Genomic DNA, 24,835 nt, shown 5'->3' with positions numbered 1-24,835 from the left:
CTGTAGAGCCATTGATGGCCCCGGAAACTCGCTCTAAAAAAGCTAGGAAAAGACAAGCACGAGCAGTAGCCCGAGCGGCAGAAACAAAGGGTTCGCTCGCCGGATGGTTAGTACCGGGAGAGAAATCCATAGTGGTGGAGCCAGAAGATACCTTTCTGGGGGACCCTGAGTTGGATCCTGACTCCAGCTTCCATGTATGCCCCGAAGAATTGTCGGAAATAGGAGCAGTAGTAGAACCATCTGAGCCTATACGGCATGCCCTAAAAAGTACGGTGGAGGAGAGCAACAAGAACCGCATCTGCTTCATCAAGAATCTGTATCCTAGTGGCAAAAACCCCTGGCTGTCACGCTCGGAGTTCCTAACTAGACTTCATTACATACCTCAACTCAGAGTTTTGAAATCTGATGACTTCTTGTTCATTGAACCATTACAGGTGCCTAACTCACACGTCTCGGCCATACACTGCACCTTTCTGGCCTCTGCGCATCTAATTAGAAACTTTAAGTTAGAATTGAGGGCTGTAGACATTGACATAGACTTGGATCCTCAGGAGAGGGACCCTCATGACGATTCTGAGGTCACGGTTACACCGGCACCAGCTGCTATCGAAGCCAAGTCTGTAGCAGTAGAAAGCTCTGCCTTGGCTGAAATTCAGCTTGCACTCCAATCACTTCTGGCATCCCTCCCTCGAGTACTTCAGAATCATTGATGTTTTTCTTTAATTTCTTGGAACTGTCGAGGTTTTACGCATCTCTTGAGGCCCGAGGGTTCAGTTGCGTTACTGTCCAAACATAGTTGCATCTGCCTTCAGGAAACTTGGTCCTCTGACCCCCTACTCCTCGACGGTTTTGTTACATATCAGTCATCTGCCAAAAGGGGTGACAAGGGCCGCCCATTTGGGGGTTTACTTACAGGGGTGGTGAACACAGTGACATCACGAAAGATAAAGTGTAAAGCTGAGGACTACCTATTAGCGGTAGAGATTGATTTTGTAAATGAAGGCGAGTTGGGTAGATTCTTACTGTTAAATCTCTATAACCCACCAGGTGCCGTGGTAAGAGAATCCTTACAAGAAGCAATTCAGGAGGTATTGTCTTATTGGGCACTCGGGCCCGGAAATACTGCAGTAGTGGTGATGGGGGATTTCAATTGCCATATGACAGGCGACCTCCTTTTATCCCCTAATCCTGAACTCAGTGAAAGATGTGTGATGACGCATGGAAGAAGGGAGGGGGAAGGTTTAGGCTGGTTGCAATTGTTTGACTCTTGGGACCTTAGTATGATCAATGGTCGCACACTGGGAGACCGGCCCGGGAAACATACTTGGACCAATGGCAAAGCGTGTAGCACACTGGACTACATCTTCATGTGCCCTGAGATGCAGTCTAGAGTTGTGGACATGACTGTAACTCATAACATATGGAGCGACCATGCGTTGCTCCTTTGTTCTCTCCGTCTCCCTACTTCCTCTATCCCTCACTCTAATATCGGAAGCATACATACCAACTGCTCTGGTACCAGAATAATTTGGTCAGAGAAGAACATAATGAAGGCTTCTGAAGCTCTTAAATCAGCTGACGTATGGGACCTTCCTCACTTCGAGCATATGACAGCGAATGATATAGAGGATTGGATTCGGGGTTTTACTGGCCTATATGCTACAACAAAAACTGGGTGCATGTTAAAGCCTAAGGGCAGAATTCCTTATTATAACAAGGGAATCCGGGATGCTAAGAGAGGATATAGAGCCGAAATAAGGGGGCTCAGGAGCAAGAACATAGTGGGAGAGGAATATTATGAGAAAGTTAGAAAAGCGAAATGCAGATATAGAGCCTGTGTTAAGAGCATAAAAATGTCAGAAGGGAATAATAGACATCAAAGGCTCATACAAACTATCTGTACTAGAAATTCTCGTAATATATGGTCACTCCTAAACGAGAACAGAGAGAAGGTTAAGGGACCACTAGCTAATCCAATAGGCAAAGGAACATGGATAAAATTTTTATTAGGGCGTAATTCGGGAGAGGTTGAGACCACTAGGATAACACTAGAGAAGGTTCCCTTCCCCCGCCTTTTGATGTCTCTTCCGAGGCCATCTATAATAAACTGGTTACCCTTAAGGCCTCCAGAGCCCCCGGTCCTAACGGGTTGGCTAATGTAGTTATAAAGAACTACCCTGCATTTTGGGCTCACCTCTTTTCCATTCTCTTTAAGAAGATCCTAGCTCAGGGGACCATCCCCCGCTCTTGGCAAACGGCTATTCTGATACCTGTGTTCAAAAAAGGTTGCCGTACAGACCCCAACAACTATAGGCTCCTTTCTATGTTGGACATCACTGGCAAACTTTTTGCGGCACTATTGCTCAATGAGCTGCAGAAATGGGTGGAACAAACTAACATCCTCAGTAGGTTCCAATGTGGTTTCCGGCGAGACTATTCCACCTCCCATAACCTTTGGGTGATGGACATGCTTCGCACACGTGCACTGAGCTAGGGACAGCCCCCGCTATATGCGTTATATATAGATTTTAGGGCTGCTTTCGACACCATACCCAGAGCAAGGTTATGGGTGAAGTTGGAAAAAATGGGTGTCCGCCGGGCCTCTTATATTACCTTAGACAATTACATCACAACACTTCTGCCTGCCTCAGATTAAATCAGGAAGGCAGTATGACTACACAGGTGACCCAGAATAGGGGGGTAAAGCAGGGATGCGTAACTGCACCCCTCATTTACAATCTATATGTTTACGACATCCCTGCAGCATTGGCGGAGACAAATAATTGCCCTCCAAAAATCGGTGAGGTTCCCTGTAGTGTCTTAGCATATGCTGATGACCTGGTCATATTTGACAACACCATAGCCGGACTGAGGCGTTCCGCGGTCACTTTGTGGGATTACGCTAAGAATAACGGCTTGTCTATAAATTTAGATAAAACAAAGGTACTCAGATTTACCAGGAGAAGAGCTTCCAGAGTGAACTTATGGGTATACAACAATCACATACTCTATGCTCCATCCTATAGATATCTTGGAGTAGATATTGAGCCACTGGGTGACTACTCCTTGTGCAGGCAAGGGCTTATAACCAGGGCTATGCAAGTAATAGCATTAATATCATCTTTCACAAAGAAGCAGGGTGGCTTTACCTTGTGGGGGACAAGACATCTATATTTACAAGTGTTCGCACCCATGATTATCTATGGCCTGGAGACTCTTCTCACTACTGACCTCGCCTGGCTGCAAGTGATAGAGGGCAAATTCTGGCGCCGGATACTCGGATTATCCTCTAGTGTCCCTATGGCCTTGATTAGGCTTGAACTGGGCCTGCCCTCTCTTAAAGCATTAGTACTCAAGAGGAGAGCAGGATTCTATCTTAAAATGAAGGATGGTACTTCCAACCAATTATTGGCTGTGATCCATCAAGAAGTGAGCAAAAAACATTCCACTTCCCCCCTTCTGAAAGATATGACCAAATTTCTTGCGATCATAGGCTGGACGCATAGAGGAGAAACAGTCTCTAAGGAGGTGCTAACAGCACTTGGTAAAAAGGTGGATTTGTGGGACTGGCTAGAGAATTTCTCACACTTAAGCAGCCTAAACTCCTACCACTTTATTAAATATAGATTATATACCTTAATGCAACCACAAGCATATCTACATCTCTGCCCCACCAAAAGGCTTAGACGGTTCATTATTTTGTTCCGAATGGAGCAACTACCAACCCTGTATAACACAGGAGTCAGAGAAAAAATTCCTGCTAGTGATCGAGTTTGCCGTGTATGTAAATACCCTGAATGCGTGGAAACAGCGAAACATTTGTTAACAGAGTGTATGATGTTGGAACAGCCTATACTTAAATATCTCAGGGAATTCGTACACAACCCGTTTAACATACATGGAACCTCTTTCTGGCGCTATTGCACTAATACTAGCAATATGCACCTGTTTATTGCATTGTACAATGTGTGGCAATAGATCGAAAAACACCTGGGTTCTTTACTCTGATCTGAAACGTCTGATTATGGTGGGATAAAGATTGCCGGTGTTGTTTGAACTGGTTAGGTATGCCACATTTAAGGCACCCTTATTTTCTGGAATTCTACATCTACGGCACCCTGATCTACGTACTCTGGTTAGGATAGCAGTGGGTGAGAGATGCAATGCTCATACTTACGGCGCTGACTCTGTCAATATAATGGACAAAGAATTGTTTTAATGGAAGTCTTAATATTTTATTTTACTATTAAAGAAACTTTGTTTGATGTCCTATTATATTTTTACACATATTCTCATAAATATTTTCATATATATGCTGTTTTTAGATTGATACTTGTATATGATATATGATATATTTGATGATCTGCCTTTCTTATTTTATGTATGTAATTTATACTATGTGTAAAGTTTGAATTTATTTTCAAATCTATATCACATTAAAGTTATTATTATTAATACAGGCCATTTGGTATCTAGTTGCTGCAGTTTAGCATTAGTATCTTCCATGAAGGGCTTAAGGGCCCTAATTTCAAGTAAAATAGTCTGCATGACAGGGTCTGTTGTATCTTCTCTGGGTGTCGGAGATTCGCTTTTCTGTCTCTTTAAGGTAGTAAGAGACGACGTGAAAGCCTCCTTTACTTGTCCTTTATTTGCAGCCATAATATGTATAATAAAAAGTGGAAAAAATCTAGTACAAAAGTGGTATAATTCTGTCTCTTTCCTATGCCCTTGGTCTCTTCAATACTCCTCCTTCCTTCTCATCACACAGCTGGTAACAGAGAGTTAAGTGTTTAATGCACTCGTATGGAGTAATGATTGAAGAACAGCCGAGTTAGCTGAGGTAAAAATTCAGAGGGTATAAGCAGAAATTATGTATGAGACTCGTGAAAAAGAAAAATAATAAAATATAATATTGATGTTTTCCTTTAGGAATAATCAGAATAAGAGATAGGGGGTCATTACGAGTTTGGAGGCAGCCATGCCGCTGTTTGCGGCATGGCTGCCTCCAAACTCGAGTCCGGGTTCCCTGAATGGGGACTTACCCGGTCATTCCAACCTTGGAGGACCCGATATTTCCCCATTCAGGGAAGCCATCCCCATTCGAGCCCCCATCGGGCTCAATGGGAATGGGGAGGGAGTTAATAACGGGCCTGTTAATAATGGGCCCATTATTAGCTCCCTGGTCCTTTAGCGGGACCCGCTAAAGGACCTTGGAATTCGGCGGTAAGGGATTAACGGCACCGGCATCCTTACCGGTGCTGTTAACCCCTTACCGCCGCACTCAGAATGAGGCCCATAGTCTGTCAAGTAGGTAATAAGTATCATCAAAATTGCTTCAAAAACACTTCAGGCTATATAGAAGTATGGCCAGTCTTGATATCTTAGACTTTGAATGTGAAGAAAAAGGAAAAAAAAGAAAAGCAGCCTTTGTTGTGGAGAAAACTGCTTTACCCTTGTGAGGCAAGTCTCCTGCGTCGTGGTATCCGACCAGCTGACAGGAACGCCGGCCATTCGCTCAGCGGGATGACGCAGCTTGCCCAACCTCTGGAGGTCTTCAAACACGGAAATGCTGCAGCACGCATCTTTCCAAAGACAGCCACAACGATATGAAGTCCAGGGGAGCATGATGGGGCACAAGAAAAGCACTATTAATGGTATGTACAAAACAAAATGAAGTTAATAAACTTCGCCGGAGCAGAGCACCGACGCTAGACCGCCACTCTCATCGGTGTCAAGCCACGCCCCCCCCGGAATTGCTGTTTTTAATAAATCTGAAAATAAATAAGAAGCCTGTGCCTACCCAAGGAAGGTATGGGAACAGCGCAGCTGCCAATGACTATGGATGCTCCCCTTGGGATGGTTTCGTGGGATGTTATCGCCTTTGGTCCTGGGTTCCTCTCCCCATCAGCTGCACAACGATCATGACTCCTGCTGCCCCAAATACTTTAGACGATCGACTCCCCAGTCCTATGCCCCCCTTCTGTAACCCAATTACCTGGAGGAGGAATAATATAATGCATCTTATGATGTCTGCTTCTGATGAACACCCTTGCCTGGCAAAACTCATGAACTCAACAACCTGGCCGCAGGGGTTCCGCAAAGGGCCACCGATGGGTGAAAAAATCTCTGACTGTGAACAGAAGGACACAGGAAAGGGAACAGAGACAACATTAGTGAGGGATTTCAGTGATCTGCCGTTAGATAAAGGTCCATCTGGTTTTTCTTTTTCCTGCGAGCAAGTGGGTAATATTACACCAACTCACTCTGATGGGGGGTGGGCGCAGTCCCAGCGCCCATTGTCTGTCAGGGCAGTACCATCTTGACTGACATTTGTATGCTAAGAAAACGAGTTTCTCACTTGACTGAACTCGTGGGCAGGGGAATGTGCAGGGAGGGGCACCCAACTGACCAGGGGGGCAAAGGAGGGGACCAAGAGAAACCAGTGAAAGCTGGCTTGTCTGTGCCTGAGCCCGCAATTACCCCTGACAGTACCATCCAGGGTGGCAGTGGTCTCTTCAACGGGCCTAAAATAAGTACTAATTGTATAACTGGAACAGTGGGTGAGGAGGTATCGTTGTTAGATCTGTTGCTGAACAGATGAGATCGGACACAAGTTGCTGTCAAGTTGTTTACTTCAGTAATACGTTAAATGAGTTGAATGTAGTATATTGAAATTCGGTAAGTTCATAGGGAAGAAACATCCACCAGCCCCTCCCTCTGGCCAGGTCTCAACTGTCAACACTAGAATCCAGACTGAGGAACATTCCACCAACATTCCAAACCTACAGCACTGACTAAGACAGCCCCAGATAGAATATAACAATCGTTTAAGATGGACTTAAATAACTGTGTCCACAGTATGAACAGTCCGTCTTCTCCAGTCGTCATTGAAGAACCCCCTGGACCCTAAGGTAGTTGGGGCATCCAGGGTAATCATTATACGTGGAAGGGTAATAACCCTGCTGGGCCATGACTCCTGTTTGTCAACTCCTAATAACAGTGGGCCCATGGCATCGTGGTTAGGGGGGTGACTCTACCTTCATAAGATCCCTAAGCTTGCCACAAACCACCACAAGCCCAGGGATGCCCTTTTAAACAAGTGCATTCACTGGATTTGGGTGGTGATGGGCTGTTTGTTACCCTAGAGCAAATTGCACGCTGCACCAGGATCCATCGACAGAGAACCAATGTACATAACTCCATTAGAATTTCTTCCGAGATCATGGCTTAGTTGAGGCTCTACTAAATTTTAAGAAGATATGCCGCCCCTCATAAAATTCCTTAATAATAGAACTTAGCCACCTGTCCTCTGAAAATACTCTGCAGTATACAGTTCTCACGGGAGCAAATCCTATCCGGTTGGGGAACAGCCTGCCGAGTGAGGCTCCATCTCCCAGAATATTAAGGTTCATGGTCCCTTAACAGCACTCTGTCCTTGTGGTGCCTTGTTTGTTTGTTTTATTTATTTGTATAGCGCTCCAAACCCAGAGGTAGAAGGGGCGCTTAAAGAAGACGGTTACATAGTGAGATATATACAGTTTCAATATACAGCAATTTACAGCGTTAGCAAACATAGTAAGCAGAAGGAAGTGTGCACACATATCTGGGGTGCGTACTACTCTTTGTTCAGGAGCCAAACGCTAACACGTTTCCGGAAGATCTTGAAGGACTCAATCATTTTAATGTTGAGTGGTAGGGTGTTCCAGAGTTGGGAGGCAAGTACTGTGAAACTGGCACCTCCAGCTCTTTTTAAGGAGAATCTGGGCACTGTCAAGCATAAGGTGTTGGAGGATCTAGTGGTCCTGGTGGCGGGTTTCATGGTAAATTTATTAGTTAGATAAGGTAGGGCTAGCTGGTTTAATGCCTTGAATGTGAGGCAAATTGTTTTCAGGTCGTTTTTTGTCATATGGAGAGCCATTTGCACGTTTTGGATGCTGGTGCACCATAGTTTGCCTTTCAAGTAGGTGTCTATAGGTGGATTGGGATTTTCTAGTTCTTTTAGGATTTTGAATAATTCTTTGTGCAGGACCCTGCCTGATCAATCCTGAAGTTGTATGCATCTTTTTTGGAGCGGATTATCTCGCTTTTATATAACGAAGATATATTCATAAGATTTGATTTATTTTCCGCAGAAGGATTAGTTTTCCATATGAGTTGTACCTTTGCTTTCTTTTTTCTAAGTGACTTTAGTTTTGGGGGTGTACCACAAGTCTAGATCAGCATTGGCTGGTAGTGCGTTAAGGGTGGGTAAGACCAGGGGAAGTAGGGCCTCTGCCGTAATGTTACGTTTGTTTCTGGTAAGGCAGGCTGGTGGCATGGGGCACTTTTTGGGTGTTACATGATTAATGTTAACTTCCAGAAGGATGAGATAGTGATCCGTCCATGCAAGAGGTTGTGGGTCCTTACAGAATGTGTTGGAGTTGAGGGTCGCTACCCAGTCGATAGTTCTACCTTTCTGGTGGGTGGGGAGGATATTAAGTTGAGCGAAGCCATGTTCTGTTAGGGCATTGGCTAAGGATGCAGCAGGGGCGTCATTAGGGTCGTGGTAACCAAGGTTGAAGTCTCTGAGGATATTAATTTGTGCTTGTGGCTTCGAGTTTTCAGGAATGAGAGAGGTGATGTCTTCTTCAAAGGCTCCCGGGGGTGCTGGGGGTCTATATATAAGGTGAAAGGAGATTGTGCTTGCAGGGGAGGTTTGCAGCTTGACTTTGAGTAGCTTGCAGGAATTGAGTGACACTGAGGCGATAGATCTAAAATCTAGGGAAGATTTGAAGATGGTCACTAAGCCTCCTGCCTTGGCGTTGGGTCTGTCAGCTCTGAGGATAGAATAATTGTCAGTGATGGAATGCGATAAGTATGGTCCGGACGCTAAATGAAACCAGGTTTCAGTTAAGGCTAGGAAGTCGAGATCTATATCACATTAAAGTTATTATTATTAATACAGGCCATTTGGTATCTAGTTGCTGCAGTTTAGCATTAGTATCTTCCATGAAGGGCCCTAATTTCAAGTAAAATAGTCTGCATGACAGGGTCTGTTGTATCTTCTCTGGGTGTCGGAGATTCGCTTTTCTGTCTCTTTAAGGTAGTAAGAGACGACGTGAAAGCCTCCTTTACTTGTCCTTTATTTGCAGCCATAATATGTATAATAAAAAGTGGGAAAAATCTAGTACAAAAGTGGTATAATTCTGTCTCTTTCCTATGCCCTTGGTCTCTTCAATACTCCTCCTTCCTTCTCATCACACAGCTGGTAACAGAGAGTTAAGTGTTTAATGCACTTGTATGGAGTAATGATTGAAGAACAGCCGAGTTAGCTGAGGTAATGGAATGCGATAAGTATGGTCCGGACGCTAAATGAAACCAGGTTTCAGTTAAGGCTAGGAAGTCGAGATCGTTAGTTAGAATGATGTCAGTGATTTCTGTGGGGTGGTCCGCAAGGGATCTGACATTAAGTAGGGCTCCTTTTAGAGGGAGTGGTTTGGGCTTGTTAGGTGCCTTGTGTTTCTTATTAGTTTTGGAGTTGGATTTGGCAGTTGGCCTACTAGTTGTAATGGGGAGTCTAGTTCCTAGTCTATTGTTGTGGGCTGTGAGGTTAGGAATGATGGTGGGGGTGGGTCCTGGAGGTTCGGGTGGGGCGGAAGGCTTGGTGTTCAGTTTGTTGTAGTTATCCTTGGTACTGGATGAGGCACAGCTTGGAGCATGGGTCTAGGGTAGCTGGGGGTTATGTCAGCGTTGGCTAGGAGGCCGGTATTATTGGGTGGGGTGAGAGGTGAGTGGTGAGTGAGTGGGTGGGAAGGGAGGCAGGGTTGGTAGGAAGGGCGTGGGGCAAGGGATAGGGTGGTGTCTAGGACATCCAAGTTTGGCTAGGCCGTCCTTGAAGGCTATGAAGTTGTTACTGCTGCAACGTACGTTGTCCAGCGTGACACAGAAGAGGAACATGATAAGAGAGAACCAGCTGATCATGGTTTGGCTACAATGTTAAGCAGTGCTGGTGGCCTGAGTTGTAGAGCTAGTTGGATGAGCAGCCCAGGCTGGGCTTGCAAATAGCTAATTATGACCTGGGGAGCGGGCAAGCCTATAGGATTGTCTTAGTCTTAACCAAGGGTGGTAGGTGCATGGGGTAAGGCGTCTCCTAGATTAGATGTACCATTCTAAGCAAGAGGTCAAGGAGAGAGGCAGCATCCAAGTTGGGGGTGACACTTGTGGGCTAAGTACCGTGGGGTGGTGCATAGATTCTGAAGTAATACACTTGGCTAAAATGCAATGGGCGTCACCTAGATACGAAAGTAATACACTTGTCTAAAATGCAATGGGCGGCATCTAGATTCAAAAGTAATACAATTGGCTAAAATGCAATAGGCGTCACCTAGATACAAAAGTAATACACTTGGCTAAAATGCAATGGACGTCACCTAGATTCAAAAGTAATACACTTGGCTAAAATTCAATGGACGTCACCTAGATACAAAAGTAATACACTTGTCTAAAATGCAATGGGCGGCATCTAGATTCAAAAGTAATACACTTGGCTAAAATGCAATGGGAGTCACCTAGATACAAAAGTAATACACTTGGCTAAAATGCAATGGGCGTCACCTAGATTCAAAAGTAATGCACTTGGCTAAAATGCAATGGGCGTCACCTAGATACAAAAGTAATACACTTGTCTAAAATGCATTGGGGCGGCACCATGTGAAGACCTTAACGTTTCTATCTTAGAGACATAGTGATGCAGATGGGACACGAAGGGGGAGATTGCCAGCGAGCATTGTAAATATGACACAGCTGTATGGTGTGCTATGGAGGTGTATCCGGCAGGGAACTAGACAGGGGGCCAGACATGTGCAGTGGAGAGTGATAGTATAATGTGGGTGGCCTGCCGTTGCGCTAGGGCTTTAGGGTTGAGAAAGTATAGGTGCACATGTCTAGTGATCAATAGTATGAAGGTTTACAGTGTATGAATGGCTACAGCGCCTCAAGAGGGTTCATTAATGTTCCAACCGGAATGCCGATTGTGTCGTTGCGGGTCTTAAATAGTAGCGCTGGTTTTTTCTAGTACTCACAGTTAGTAGGCGGCGTATACATCCTTTGACGTCTGGCAGGCATAGTTAGCAGTGGGTGCCTAGAGCAGGAGGCACTCGGGCAGAGATGTTGGGCCTGGGCTCTGGCAGCCTTTGGTCAGGCTCAGGTCAGGAGCCTAGTGTGTGCCTTGGGGGTGTGCCGGCTTCGCCTGCCGGCTCGCTCCCATAGGCTAGAAAAAACAGCTGTGGGCCAATGGGTTACTCCTGCCTCCCAACAAAGGAGCCAGGTGTGAGTGTGCCGGCGTCGGCCATCTTGGAATGGTCGTCGTGGATGTCTAGAAGGCACCGTGTTCAATAGCCGAGTTGAGCCACTGCAAATACGGGCTGTATTCAGCGGGCATACATCAGATAGACGGACCTTTTAGCGTCGGGCCGCATTAAATTGCTGAAGGACGTGGAACAAAGCAATTTCCATGGGCAGAGAGGTGCATAGCCAACAAGGCTTACCTGTGGCCAAATAACCTGCGGGCTCTTGGGAAGGCTGCAATTGTGTCTGTGATGAGGAGAGAGGGGAGCGCCTGCTCCTGCTCTCGGACGACGAGGCTGGCCTGCAATGTTATCAATTAGTGATATTTAGATTATTTCCAAGTCAAAGCTGCTTCTAATCCGATTGCATATTTATGGGAAATTCATCTGTGATGTTTTGTATATTATTGGATGTTTTGACTGTAAACTTTTATGGGTTTTAGACGAAATAGTTATGAATGAATATTGAAAGTCATTGACTGGGGCGTCATGTTATCAATACATTTAGTGATTAAATTATATCATTTGTAAAATATAAAGAGCCCGAGTTTACTGACCAAGAAGGATTCAAGAAATATTTCAACTGTACAAGTTTTAAAAGAAAACAAGTAATATGTAGTAAAAAATATTGTGTTGTATAATAGATTTTTTTATGTTAAAAAATGAGGTATGCATTACATCTATACAGATAGCCGACTCCCAGTACAGACTTTTAAAATGGTTTTAAATATGTATTAGCATCTGTGAATGTGATTGCTTTTTTATGTGGCGGGTGAGAAGCACAGACTGTCACTTAAAGTACATATTTGTTCACTATATATAATATTAAATACAAACAATGTGAATTGTGGCTTAGGGAAATTTTTGTTAATAAGATAGAAAATTAAGTGCTTATATTTGAATTGTGTTAACAAATGAGTAAAGCTGCATTGCAAAACACATAGAGCCAACAGCAGTTCCTTTTGCAGTGGTAAGAATACGTTTAAAGGTGGGTATGTTCTGTTTTCCATTAAACTGGCAAGCTTCAATATGTTTTTGATTAATTCAAATATGTGGTAGCCCTTCGATTGAAAACAAACCCCGCCACAAAACCGGTCTATTGGATCCTCGAGGGGATTGGGTCCTCCGACGTATTCCATATCTATGACAGGTAATGTCCACAGCTGTGCTGCTTCGGAAAATGTTCTGCGTCCTGCGTCGATGACGTCGATGCGCCGTCCCCGAGGTCCTCCTCCAACGGCCGACGTCACTCGATGTGATAAGTAGGACGCACGACGCCCGTAGCCTCAGTTCCGTTTTTTCCGCGAACATGTTCACTTCGTGAATCTCGGTACGCCTCGACTCTTTGGAGTTTGTTGTATTCTAATCTCGGTTCCTTTGAACCTGTTTGGTTTTTGTGAAAACCTGTTCGTGAAACGATGTCTACCTTGTCTTCCACCCCGCATCCGGGCTTCAAGAAACGCGGTCGGTCACGGACTCGCACGTCGCCTGCCACTGGTGCCTCGGGGAGGCCCACGATACAGACGACTATGTCGACTGCCAGTCGCACATGGCCAAGGCCAAGGCTTTGCGGGAGCGCAAGAAGAAGTTGTCGGTAAGTCGGGTGTCTGACCCCGCAAGTCGAGGTCTACAGGGCTTTCGACGGATGACTTGCGAGGCGACTCTCCGCGTCATTGTCGGAAGTCCAGTGGGTCTCCTTCCAGGAGTCAGTCTCACCACTCCTCTGCCTTTTCTCGGCATTCCCGGAAGCGCCGGCATCGGTCATCTTCCTCGTCCTCTTCCGAGGACTCCGCCCGTCGGCGGGTCGCTTATCCCACCATGCAAGCGACACCAGAGGAATGGGCTTCCTTCAGGAAGAAAATGTTGTCGATTCTCGAATCGCAGGGCACCGGTCCGTCCGCGCCTCCGAATGGGGTTGGTCGGCACCGGTCGAGAGACACCGCCCGTACACCTTCGGGCTCGGGTGGTCGGCACGGCTCACGGGAGAGGTCCCGCTCGGCAAGGGTAGCCGTTCTCGCCATGCCCGTTCCATCTCACGGTCCTCGACGCGCTCGAGACCGTGTGATCCTGTGCCGTCTTCGAGGAAGACGTTGACGTCTGTGGCGCCGAGGTCGTCGGCGCTTAGGTTGTCGAGAGACACGCTCGGAGCTCTGGCTTCGAGGCCTGTGTCAACACCGTCGATGCTGCCAGCGCTGCAGCTGACGTTGACACCGATTCACTCGACGCTGATTCACTCGACGCCGGCGCCGACTCGTTCGGCGCCCTCGACGCCTTTCGAGGCGGTGGTGTCGGAGGGGCCCCGTGGTACGGGGTTAGCCCCTAGAAAGGCTCTGGCTAAGGTCAGGCATAGCTTTGGTCCCCAGGTGTCTTCCTCTCACCGCCTGGGTAACATTTCAGATGGTGATGAAGGCTCTGATGAAGACTTGGTTCTGGTTACGGTGTCAGATGAGCTTCTCTCGGGACATAGGCAGTTTGATGACCTCAGGCAGTCACTGCATGAGGCCAGTGGACTGGACACTTCTCCGGAGGTGGAGTTGTGTAGGCCGGAGCCTGGCACTCATGCCGATTCTTTGTACCGGCACCTTATGTCTCGGGTCACCGAGTACTTGGGATGGTCGGCTCCCCTAGGGGAGTTTGTTCAGGATGATCTCACAGACATCCTTGATCTTGGTCCCCCCACTGACCCGGTATTGCTGTTTCATATGGCTCTGCAGAGAAGGGTGGCGGCGGCTTGGACTGCTCCGGAGAGTCTCCCGGCAGTGGGCAAGTCTTTGTCGCGAAAATACCGCCCAGCCAGTAGCGACCCCTGCTACTTGTCCAGTAAACTCCGGAGAGTTTGGTGGTGCAGGCGGCTACGGCCCCGGCAAGGCAGGCGTCGTACCCTACCATCCCTCCGGATAGGGACGACAAACGTTTTGATGGCTGGGCAAAGAAAGTGTTTTCTTCTGGGGGTATGGCGCTTCAGGCATCCAACTCTGTATGTGCCTTGTCTCGTTTCACACACACTCTGTGGAACTGTGTTGCATCAGCGGCTGAACATATTCCCGAAGGGGACGAACGGGATGGTTACTTTGCTATGGTTCAGGATGGCAAGGATGCCATGTGTGAGGCTGTTCACTCAGGTTTGAACATGGCAGATTGTGTCAGCCGGTCCATGGCGGCGAGCACCGTAATACGCAGGTTTGCGTGGTTGCGGAAAACTGGGTTTGCTCCTGATGTGCAGTCCCGGCTCCTCAACATGCCCTTTGACGGTGAACATCTTTTTGGCAGCAAGGCTGACGAGAGCCTTGAGAGGTTGTAGACCTCCAAAGCTGCAGCAAAGTCGTTGGGCGCTGCAGTTCGACAACCTCCGTCTTTTCGTCCTAGGGGACAACAATGGAGGGGAGGTTCCTTTCGCTATTACTCGTCCTTCAGTAAAGCGAGAGGAGCTGTCAGTCAAAGAGGCCACCGTAAGAGTGCCACAGGTGGAAAACAGGGTACTTGAGGTGCCAAGGCCGCTCGGGCAGTTGCCTCTTTGCCCTCAGGCAACGCCGCAGCCGCTACCACTCAGTCATGAGGCCAGGTCCCATGGTTTGCCGGTTGGGGGAAGGCTGGCGCAGCATCTTGTAGAGTGGTGTGCCATTACTTCAGATGTGTGGGTTCTGGAGATCATAACCCACGGCTACTGTCTTCCTTTTCGGCAGAGGCCTCCCGACAATCCACCTGGGAACCTCTGTTTGAAGAGTCCAGATCCGCTCCTTGCGCATGAAATTCAAGCCCTGCTTTAAAAAGGCGCCATAGAACTGGTGCCTGTAGCGGAGAGGAACAAGGGATGGTATTCCCCTTATTTTTTGATTTCGAAGAAAGATGGGGTATTGAGACCCATCATCGACCTACGCGGTTTGAACAAACTCCTCAGGAAGGACAAGTTCAAGATGGTTACTCTCTCTCAAGTCCTCCAGGCCCTTCAACTTCAGGACTGGTTGGTGTCTCTCGACCACAAGGACGCTTACTTCCATGTGCCGATCCATCCCAAGCACAAGAAGTACCAGAGGTTCGCGGTTGGCGACTCGCACTTTCAGTTTCGGGTCCTGCCGTTCGATTTGACCTCCGCCCCAAGGGTTTTCACCAAGCTCATGGTGGTGGTGGCAGCGCATCTCAGGAAAGGGGGGATTCACGTCTACCCCTACCTGGACGATTGGTTGATCAGGGGGAGCTCTCCCGAGCAAGTCCTGAATCATCTGTCTGTCACCTGCCACTCCCTTCACAAGCTGGGCTTCTCCCTCAATTTAAAGAAGTCCCATTTGATGCCAACACAGCGGCTCCAGTACATCAGAGCAGTGCTCGACACATCCCTGAGGCTGTGTTTTCTTCCCCAGGTGAGGGCTCTTCACATTCAGCAGATGGTGCACTAGTTTCAACTTGCCCAGTCTCTCCCAGCGTCCGAGTTCTTGTGACTGCTCGGCCTCATTGCATCCTGCATTCTTCTGGTGCCAGGTTGCGGATGAGATCTTTGCAATGGGCAGTCAAGCTCCAGTGGTCTAAGTCCTCCGGCAGGATGTCGGACCCTATTCAGGTGCCGCCCTCGGTCGCCCAGGACCTTCTGTGGTGGGCCATCGAAGGCAATCTGATGAAAGGGGCCCCATTTTGGCTGCCCTGGCCAGAGGTGAAGATCGTGATGGACGCATCCCTCACGGGATGGGGAGCTCATGCCAACGAGATGACAGTCAGCGGTCATTGGTCTCCGTCGGAGTCCAGACTCCATATCAATCTGTTGGAGCTGAGGGCCGTCAGGCTAGCCCAGAAGGCTTTTCTGCCGACTGTGCGAGGAAAGAGTGTCCTGATTCTAACGGACAACACTGTGGCCATGCACTACCTCAACAAAAAGGGGGGGCAGGGTCACTTCCTCTGTGCAGGGAGGCGATGCAGCTCGAGTTCTGGGCCATCCAGCAGGAAGTTTCGATCTCGGCTGTTCATCTGGCCGGAGATGACAATGAGACGGCAGACGCTCTGAGCAGGCAGCGCACGATCTCCCACGAGTGGGAGCTGGCTGAGGAGATTCTTCTGGAGATCTTCGCCCTTTGGGGGACCCCTCAAGTGGATCTCTTCGCCTCCAGTGTCAACCGGAAGTGGGAAAGGTTCTGCTTGTGGGAATTTCCTCCAAAAGGAGCCTTAGGAGACGCGTTCATGGTGGAGTGGTCATTTCCCACTGCTGTACGCGTTTCCTCCAGTCCCCGTCATCCCGCAAGTACTGCGGAGGTTATGGAGGTTGGGTTCCCGGATGATCCTCATTGCTCCGGCGTGGGCCCGGAGGATGTGGTACCTGGACCTTCTCGACTTGTCCATCTGCCCTCCACGTCGTCTTCCCTACCAAGACGATCTGCTCTCACGGGAGGGGGGTCAGGTTCTCCATCCAGAGGTCGGATCCCTCAACCTTCACATTTGGCTTCTGAAAGGTTGAGGTATAAGGATTGGGACCTCCCTGAAGATGTGATGGAGGTGTTGCTCTCGGCCAGGCGGCCGGCAACTAAGTCTCTGTACTGTTGCCGTTGGCGGAAGTTCTGCGACTGGTGCAGAGTTAAGAATGTGGATCCTTTTGAGTGTGACATTCCCATGGTTCTGTCTTTTTTGCTTTCCTTGGCCCACAGGGGCTTGCAAGTGGGGACCATTAAAGGTTACCTGGCGGCGCTGTCCATATTTAAGCGCTCGTCTGAAGAATGTTCCTATTTTAAGATTCCTTTAATTTCTCAGTTTTTGAAAGGGCTCACTAATGTGTTCCCTCCGTCACCTTTTCTTGTGCCCGGTTGGGATTTGAACCTTGTTCTTAAGTTTCTTATGGGTGTTCCGTTTGAGCCTTTGCATTCTTGCCCTTTAAGACTGTTAACTCTGACAACTGTGTTTTTGGTTGCGGTTACGTCCGCTCGCAGAGTGAGTGAGTTACAGGCACTTTCAGTTAAGCCACCCTTCACTGTGTTTCATAAGGACAGGATTGTCCTTAGAGTTCGTCCTTCCTTTCTTCCGAAGGTGGTTTCGGAATTTCATTTGAGCCAGAAGGTTGTTCTTCCGGCGTTCTATCCTCCTCCACATCCTGGTAAGGAAGAGGAGAGGCTCCATAGGCTTGATCCTAGGAGAGCGTTGAGCTTTTATATTTCGCGCATGTCATGGGTCAGAGTGGACAATCAACTTTTCATTGGTTACGCTGGAAAGCGTTTGGGACAAGCTGTGACGAAACAGACTTTGTCTCGTTGGATTATTTTAGCTATCTCCGAGTGTTACCACTAAGGACCCTCCGGCTGGCTTGCGGGCCCATTCTACCAGGGGAGTGGCTGAGTCTACTGCCCTGCAGAGGCGTCTTCCTATTCTTCACAACTGTGATGCAGCCACCTGGGCTTTGGTACATACTTTTGTACGTCACTACTCCCTCGATTCCATCCGAGGGCAAGATCTGGCCTTTGGCAAGGCAGTCCTTTATTCTGCAATTTGATTGGGATTGCTAAATTTGGGTTCTAAATTCTTTTCCCACCTCCTTGCTTGGTACTGCTTTGGGAGTCTGTCATAGATATGGAATACGTCAGAGGACCCAATCCCCTCGAAGAACAAGTTACTCTCTTACTTGGTAACGTTCTTTCGATGGGATGGTCCGACGACGTATTCCATATCGCTCCATCCCTACCTTCCCCGCTGCAGAATTTCTTATGCCATTGCAGCTTGCGGTCCGCAAGGCCTTGTGTGTTTGACTGGCAGAAAACTGGTGTCACACGTTCTGGGCGAAAAACTACAACCGAGGCTACGGGCGTCGTGCGTCCTACTTATCACATCGGGTGATGTCGGCCGTCGGAGGAGGTCCTCGGGGATGGCGCATCGACGTCATCGACGCAAGACGCAGACACCGAAAATTTTCCGAAGCAGCACAGCTGTGGACATTACCTGTCATAAATATGGAATACGTTAGAGGACCATCCCATTGAAAGAACGTTACCAGGTAAGAGAGTAACTTGTTCTTCTCACCCAGGAAGGTCTGGAACCACATTTTAGCTAACTGTATCTTTCACAGGAGAGGACTGCACATTTACATATGTCTGGTCCTGCCCACAAGGACAGTCCAGCAACACAATACTAGGCAATTCTTCTCTGAATAAAAGTACTAGAGCAATCCCAGGCACTTTTTCTGTCTTGTTAGGCATCATAAGCGAGGTGAAGCTGTTCCTCTTTAAGAGCAGTGAACAAAGGTTCTACGTCTGGATTACACTTAGTAGTTTAGGGCCAAACACCTCATTTTCCAAAATGTGCAAAAATGTGTGAGCCCAGCGACTGAGAATGTACACTGCCAAATTACCTATTCTGTCGGATGGGTACCACTCATGAGGGACTACAACTGCGTTTTAGCTATACGTTAGAAGGGTAATCTAGTCGTGAACCCCTGTTCTCTGTGCCCAGGGACGCACCGCTTTATCTCACTGATGATGCCCAACAAGACACTCCTGATTTGCGTATGGTCTTTCCCCTTTTGTAATGGCTTGGCAGGCAAAGAACTGTGGTCTGGAAGGTTGCCCAAAGCAATGCCAGAGGATAAGATTAATCAAAACCTTCCAGCTTCACACCTTTTGTTTTGTTATATTTACCCTGAGTGGGAGGGACGTGTATGCCCAGACGTTAGTCCCGTGCCTGCTGGGCCTAGAGACACAAGCTACTTCTCCCTGTGAGGTCCAACAAGGCTGAAACATGTTTGGGGATGCTTGTGGTCTCGTGCATAAGATGTGACTAAGCAGTTCAGCTGGACTGCCCCTTTTTACTGGGACTAAGCCGAATGTATATATGGCCTTTCTCCAGCATGGAGTCTGGCATGGATTCACATGCTCATTAATATTCCCTGTCCTCAGAGTGGGAATCCTCAATAAAAGAAAAAAACAGTTTCACTCTAAAACTGTATTTCTCCTCTTACCAATAACTGTCCTCTGGGTCATACTGCCCCATCCAGTGACAGTCCTCTCCCTAAGCACTGCTTCTGGCAGCCATCTTCAGATTTTTACTGCACGCTTGTGTTGGGAGTCCTCGAGTTGCTCGCCGAGCTATTTTGTATTTTGTATTTGGAAAAGTTCTATATTTGTTTCATCAGAGCCTGTGTGCTCTTATCTCCATCAGCCGACAGCAGGGATCCGTTGTGGGTGAAGTTGCACGCCTCCTCAAGGGCATTTATTTGTGGAAGTTTCTGGAAGGCCGTCTTGGGCCTACTTCGCGCCCTTCGACTATGACGGGGGAGAAAAAGGAGGGAAGGACCCTCTTCAGGCCCTGCACCCAATGTCTTACACCTGGACCACGACGAGGAGGGATAGGAGATATGCCTGGGCGTCTTGAAGACAAAGATAGACAGGCATAGCAGGCCGCCGGCATGGAGTAATTCGAGCAAGGCCTCTGACCCGTGCTCCAAGCAGAGTCATGCCTCGTCCAGGACCGGCCGGTCTGAAGAGCAGTGTCCCTCTGGGAAGAGGTCAAAGTCCTTTAAGGTTGCCCCATCGAAGATGAGGGCAAAACCCACAAGACCGATCCCACTGGGTTTGCCGCTGATGCGTGTCCCAGGTTGTATAGGCCGTGATCACCATCACCGTCCACCTTCATAGCCAGCCTGCCATCGACCTCCTCTTCAAAGATGAAGTCGTCCACCCCGGCCAAGTTACGGGAGAAATCAGAAATGCCCAGGCCGGAGGAAGAGAAGAAGGCCACGCAGCCCATGCAGACTCAGTCGGCTCAGCCAAAGTCCTTGTTGATCACTTCGTCGACATCTGCTGTGACGACCACAGCAGTGGGATCTGCCGATCCGACAGGGGTGGCTCCTACGGCACAGAGGGCATCCCTGCCTCCAAGACACGACATGGCCGCTGAGGCATCACTGAAGGCTGCAAGCACGCCTGAGGGGGGAAAGACACCAGTCCAGATCCCAGTTAAAACCCCCCAGGGATGGAAACGGGGGGGGGGGGGTGCGAGGAGGCCTCAAAACAGCCCTCCAAGGTTTGCGTTCAACCAATGGACATCTCATCCACAGACAATGACAACCAAGAGTCCGTTCATATGGTCCACGAGGAAGACGGTGACGCAGGGCCTAGCGCTCCATCATTCCCTCCACAGCCGAGGGACATATGAATGGACATCCTGTTGACTCTCTGTAAGGCAGAATTATATGCAGTACCCTTTGGGAGAACAGCACACACAATTAAGACTACAAGTGACGGTACAAATTCACCTTTGGTGCAAGCCTGTACTACACAGTAAAAGTGGTAGCGATGGCTGAGCAGCCAGACTTATCTCAAGAGCAAGTGAGCAGTATCAATAGTTGCACGAAGGACAGCAATTACTACGATTCAAACAAGCACTGACTCAAGGTTTCTGAGTAAAAGAACATACATTTATTTACACATCAGTTGTATAACATTTCACTAAAGTAAAGCAGTTTAAAAATCACACTCTTAAAACACCACACCACTCCCAATAGGTTCCAGACAAGTTAAGCTCACAAATGAAGTGGGAGCAAAATGGCACTCCAGAAATTTAAAAGGGAGGGAAAGACAACGTTAGGCAGAAATTGAACAGCGCCAACAGTTAAGTAAGCAGGGCAATCTAGAAAGACGAACTACAGTGATGGAATTAAATCAAACAGGCTTAGGGCCAAAGTCAATAGGACAAAAGTCTTTTGCTCAAGATCACACAGTTCAGGGTAGTTCGCGGTTAAGTCTTTTGCAAGAGTTCCGGACGAAGTTGGTCGACAGAAAAGTTAGGTTAAAGAGTAGAGAAGGACAAACCCTCGGATTGGAGAAAGATTTCGCACACTTTCACCGCGGCTGAACGAAACGAACAACCAGACTTGAACAGTACCTTTCAATGGAGAAGCAGCTGCAGCTGTGGCGGACGTTCCTGGTAGTTCCTGCAGGCTCACGGTTCCTGAAGCAACTGTCGGACTGACAGGAAGTAGGAAGACTGGAGGGTCTTGCACTACCCAGGGAAGAAACCTGCAGCAGAGCAAAGCAATGAATAAAAGGTGCGCTCCTTAAAACCCAAGCAGGGTCCGACCTTCCTGGCTATCCGGCCCACTGTAGCTCTGTACAGCGAATTCAACCAGAGGAGGGAGTCCTGGCTTGCAGTTTGGGCGAACTGGTTGGTCCCACCAGCTCAGTGAAAGAAGATTCCTGGAGGATCTTCTCTGTCGTTGGAGTTCGAGGATTAGGACTTGCAGCAGGGCTTCACCGGGCGGTTCAGTTCCTCATCGGTTCTTTCGTTCCAGTGGCGACTATGCCTTTCCAGACCCAGAGACCTGCTTGTTATGCAGTTTTCTCCCATTCACACAGCCTGGCTGTCAATCACACAGCAGGGTGGCTATCCCGCCGGGACAGTCACCACAGCCAATCATTTCAGAGTGCGACATGGGTCTCCAAGGAGACCCTGTGTAGGGAGTCCTAAACCCCTCCCTCACACTCCCCCCACCCGCCCCCCCCACACATACAGGCGCTTAAGGAGGGCTTCTGCGTAGAAGCCTGCGAAAAGACAGTGAACAAAGGAAGCAAACCTGGTTTGGCACGCAGAGTAAAACACGAGAAAGACATTTTCAAAAAGAAATGGCGAATAAACCCAGCCGGAACCGAAATTAAACATATATGTTCTAGCGGGTTTAAGTTCGAAGCTACCAAGATAGCCTAAAACAATGCCAAGGTTATTTAAGATAACCGCAGTAGGAAAAGTAGGGTAGTTACCACTGCCACCAGCCAAGTCTTGATGAAAAGGGAGTGAAACAATGCTCCAAGAGAAACGGACAAAAAGGGATAAGTATTAACCCTTTCCAGTACTCCATGTAAGAAAATGGAGTCCGAGTTGGGAAGTCTAAAAGACAACCCTGTGTCACTGCACTGAAGGTGCTGTGTAACACACAGTAAAAAGATGATGCCTGTGGAGAAGGTGAGTCTCCACAGTCTATGAACACAAAAAGGTTAAACACACACAGCAAAACACATGTAAGAGTGGGAAAAAAAGACTTGCACTCTTACCAGGTGAAAAAAATTAATCCTAGAAATCCAGCAAAGCTGCGGAGGGACTCAGTAGGTAAGGGAAATTAGCCATTCTGGAGAATTCTCCCTACCACTCACCACACCCTAGTGACAGAGATCCAGCAGAGGTTGCCCCCTGCACTGACTCCTGTGGTGCCGCAGGCCCCTGATCAGCCTCCGCGTAAGAGAAAGCGTCATCCGACACCTCCACATCAACCTCCTCCACCACCTTGGACCCCGACTCCACCAGCAGACCCGGATACTCACACGGACACTGGTATGGAGACGGCCATGGAAACCGACGAAGATGAGGATTTCATCCCGGCAGACACCGAATCGCCACACCTGGACGCCCCTCATAGTCTCTCCACTATACGAGGTGGAATCATGCCACTCGATCTCCAGGGCCTCCGAGCTGCTCCAGCTGGTGCCCGAGGAAACCAAGCAGGAGGGCTTTGTGTATCAGCGACTAGAGTCCAAGATGAAAATGATCATGGCAGCACCCTTTTTGGACGACATTTGGAAGGAAGGCCTAGCCCTCATGAAAAATCCTTGCACGACTCCAACCAAACGAGACAGACTGGAGAGGAAATACAGGGTGCCGGACTATGCACCCAATTGCTTCAGATCACAACCGTCGCCGGACTCGGTAGTGTCGGCTGCCGCAAGGAAACGTTTGGCTAACCTGGCTTCATCATCATCAGTTCACCCTTATAACGATGGATGCCATGGGGAAGAGAGTAATTTACACTGCGGCATCCACGATCAAGGCAGCTAATGCTCTGGCTATCTTGGCCCGAAACAACTGGGAACTTTGGTACAACCCGGGCCCGATCCTGGAATTCTTCCATAACGACAAGAAAATGGAAGCTCTCGCCCTCTTTCAGGAAGGGGAGGTGGCGTCGGACCATGCCATTATGGTGGCAGTGGACATTTCCTGCAGATGGGAAACAGAGTCTGCCTTCGACGACGGGGATGGTTGAAGGCTGCAAACTTTCGTCAGGACGTTCATGCGAAGGTGCTGGACATGCCCTTTGGCAGCAAAAGTCTGTTTGGGAAGCCGGTCGACATATCCCTTCAAGCCATAAAGACTGATACGCAGATGCCACTTTGCCTTGGCACTCTTCAGCAGCATCGCTCGTCGTCTTTTCGCTCCTCCAGGTGAAACTCGAGCAGATCATCCAATGGATTCTCCACATCATACAGGCAACCTCCCTGATCATCCACCCAGGAAGCCAACAAGGGTTACTCCCAGGCCTACGGTAGCGGAGGTCAGCATCGCCGTCGCCCGCAGTGCAGGGCGCCGGCGCCCATGCAAGCCTGAACAGGCCAAGGCGTTGGCCCCCACTCGTGCACCCCGACGGGAGGCCGGCTGACAAGGTTCATCAGCGAGTGGAAGATCTTCATCAACGATAGATGGGTGCTGGAAGCTCTCGCCCAGGGACACACCTTGGAGTTCCACCGCAGGGGCCCATGTATTCCACCGGTTCCCCATCAGGAGCAGCCCATCTCTCAGCTCCTGGAAGAAGAGCAAGCCATATCACGGAAAGGGGAGATAGAGATCTTTCCCCAACGGCTCCGTAGTCTATTCCAGATGCTTTCTGGTCAGAAAGAAGACAGGGGGTTGGAGACCCATCTTTGATCTGCGCCCTCTGAATAAGTAACTGAAGTCCCAAACACTCAGGATGGCCATGTTGCCACACGTGCTCGGCCAACTGGAGGAAGGGGATTTCTTGACATCACTGGACCTAGAGGATTTGTACTTCCATGTTCCCATACACAGGAAACAACAAATGTTTCTACGGTTCGTGGTGCAAGACCGACACTCCCAGTTCAAAGCCTTACCATTCTGCTTGAAATCGATCCCCAAGAGTGTTTACAAAATGACTGTCCCCCGGTGGCAGCTCATCTGAGCCTGCAGGGCATACACGTATACCCGTACCTGGACGATTGGCTGATACACGCCCGCTCTCGGGAATTGGCCAACGAGCAAAGAAGGAGACCGTCCGACTACTGACAGAGCTGGGATTCTCCATTAACTATCCAAAGTCCTGCTTCCTCAGTGTCAGGCTCAACACAGTGGCTTGCCTGTCGTCACCCTTAGAGGAGAGGCTACAAACCATTCAAGGGAAGGTGCAGTGACTATGGTCGACGAAGATGGCCACGGTTCGGGCCATCAAGTCATTGCTGGGCATGATGCCGTCCTGCATCTACCTCGTTCATCTCTACAGGCTGCAGATGTGACCCCTACAGGAATTCTTGGATGCACGTTGGATACAAGTGTCCAGAGTTTCGAGGGGATTGGGTCCTCCGACATATTCCATATCTATGACAGGTAATCACCACAGCTGTGCAGCTTTGGAAAATTTTCCGCGTCCTGCGTCGATGACGTCGATACGCTGTCTTTGAGGGCCTCCATCGAGCCGACGTCACCGGATGTTATAAGTAGGATGCACGACGGCAGTAGCCTCAGTTCTGTTTTTTCCGCGAACGTGTTCGCTT

General features: G+C 48.7%; 1 protein-coding gene across 4 annotated transcripts in view; it reads left to right on the top strand.

Moving 5' to 3' along the window:
• LOC138521176 (ubiquitin carboxyl-terminal hydrolase CYLD-like) overlaps positions 1–24,835 on the top strand; it is a 2,059,174-nt gene that overhangs the window by 1,988,811 nt on the left and 45,528 nt on the right. The gene's annotated exons all lie outside the window — the stretch shown is intronic.

Source organism: Ambystoma mexicanum, chromosome 13 (assembly GCF_040938575.1).
Source record: "Ambystoma mexicanum isolate Mex_15411 chromosome 13, UKY_AmexF1_1, whole genome shotgun sequence".
NCBI classification, from domain to species: domain Eukaryota; kingdom Metazoa; phylum Chordata; class Amphibia; order Caudata; family Ambystomatidae; genus Ambystoma; species Ambystoma mexicanum.
The sequence above is the reverse complement of the archived record's forward strand: the minus strand, read 5'-3'. Positions and strand labels throughout refer to the sequence as shown.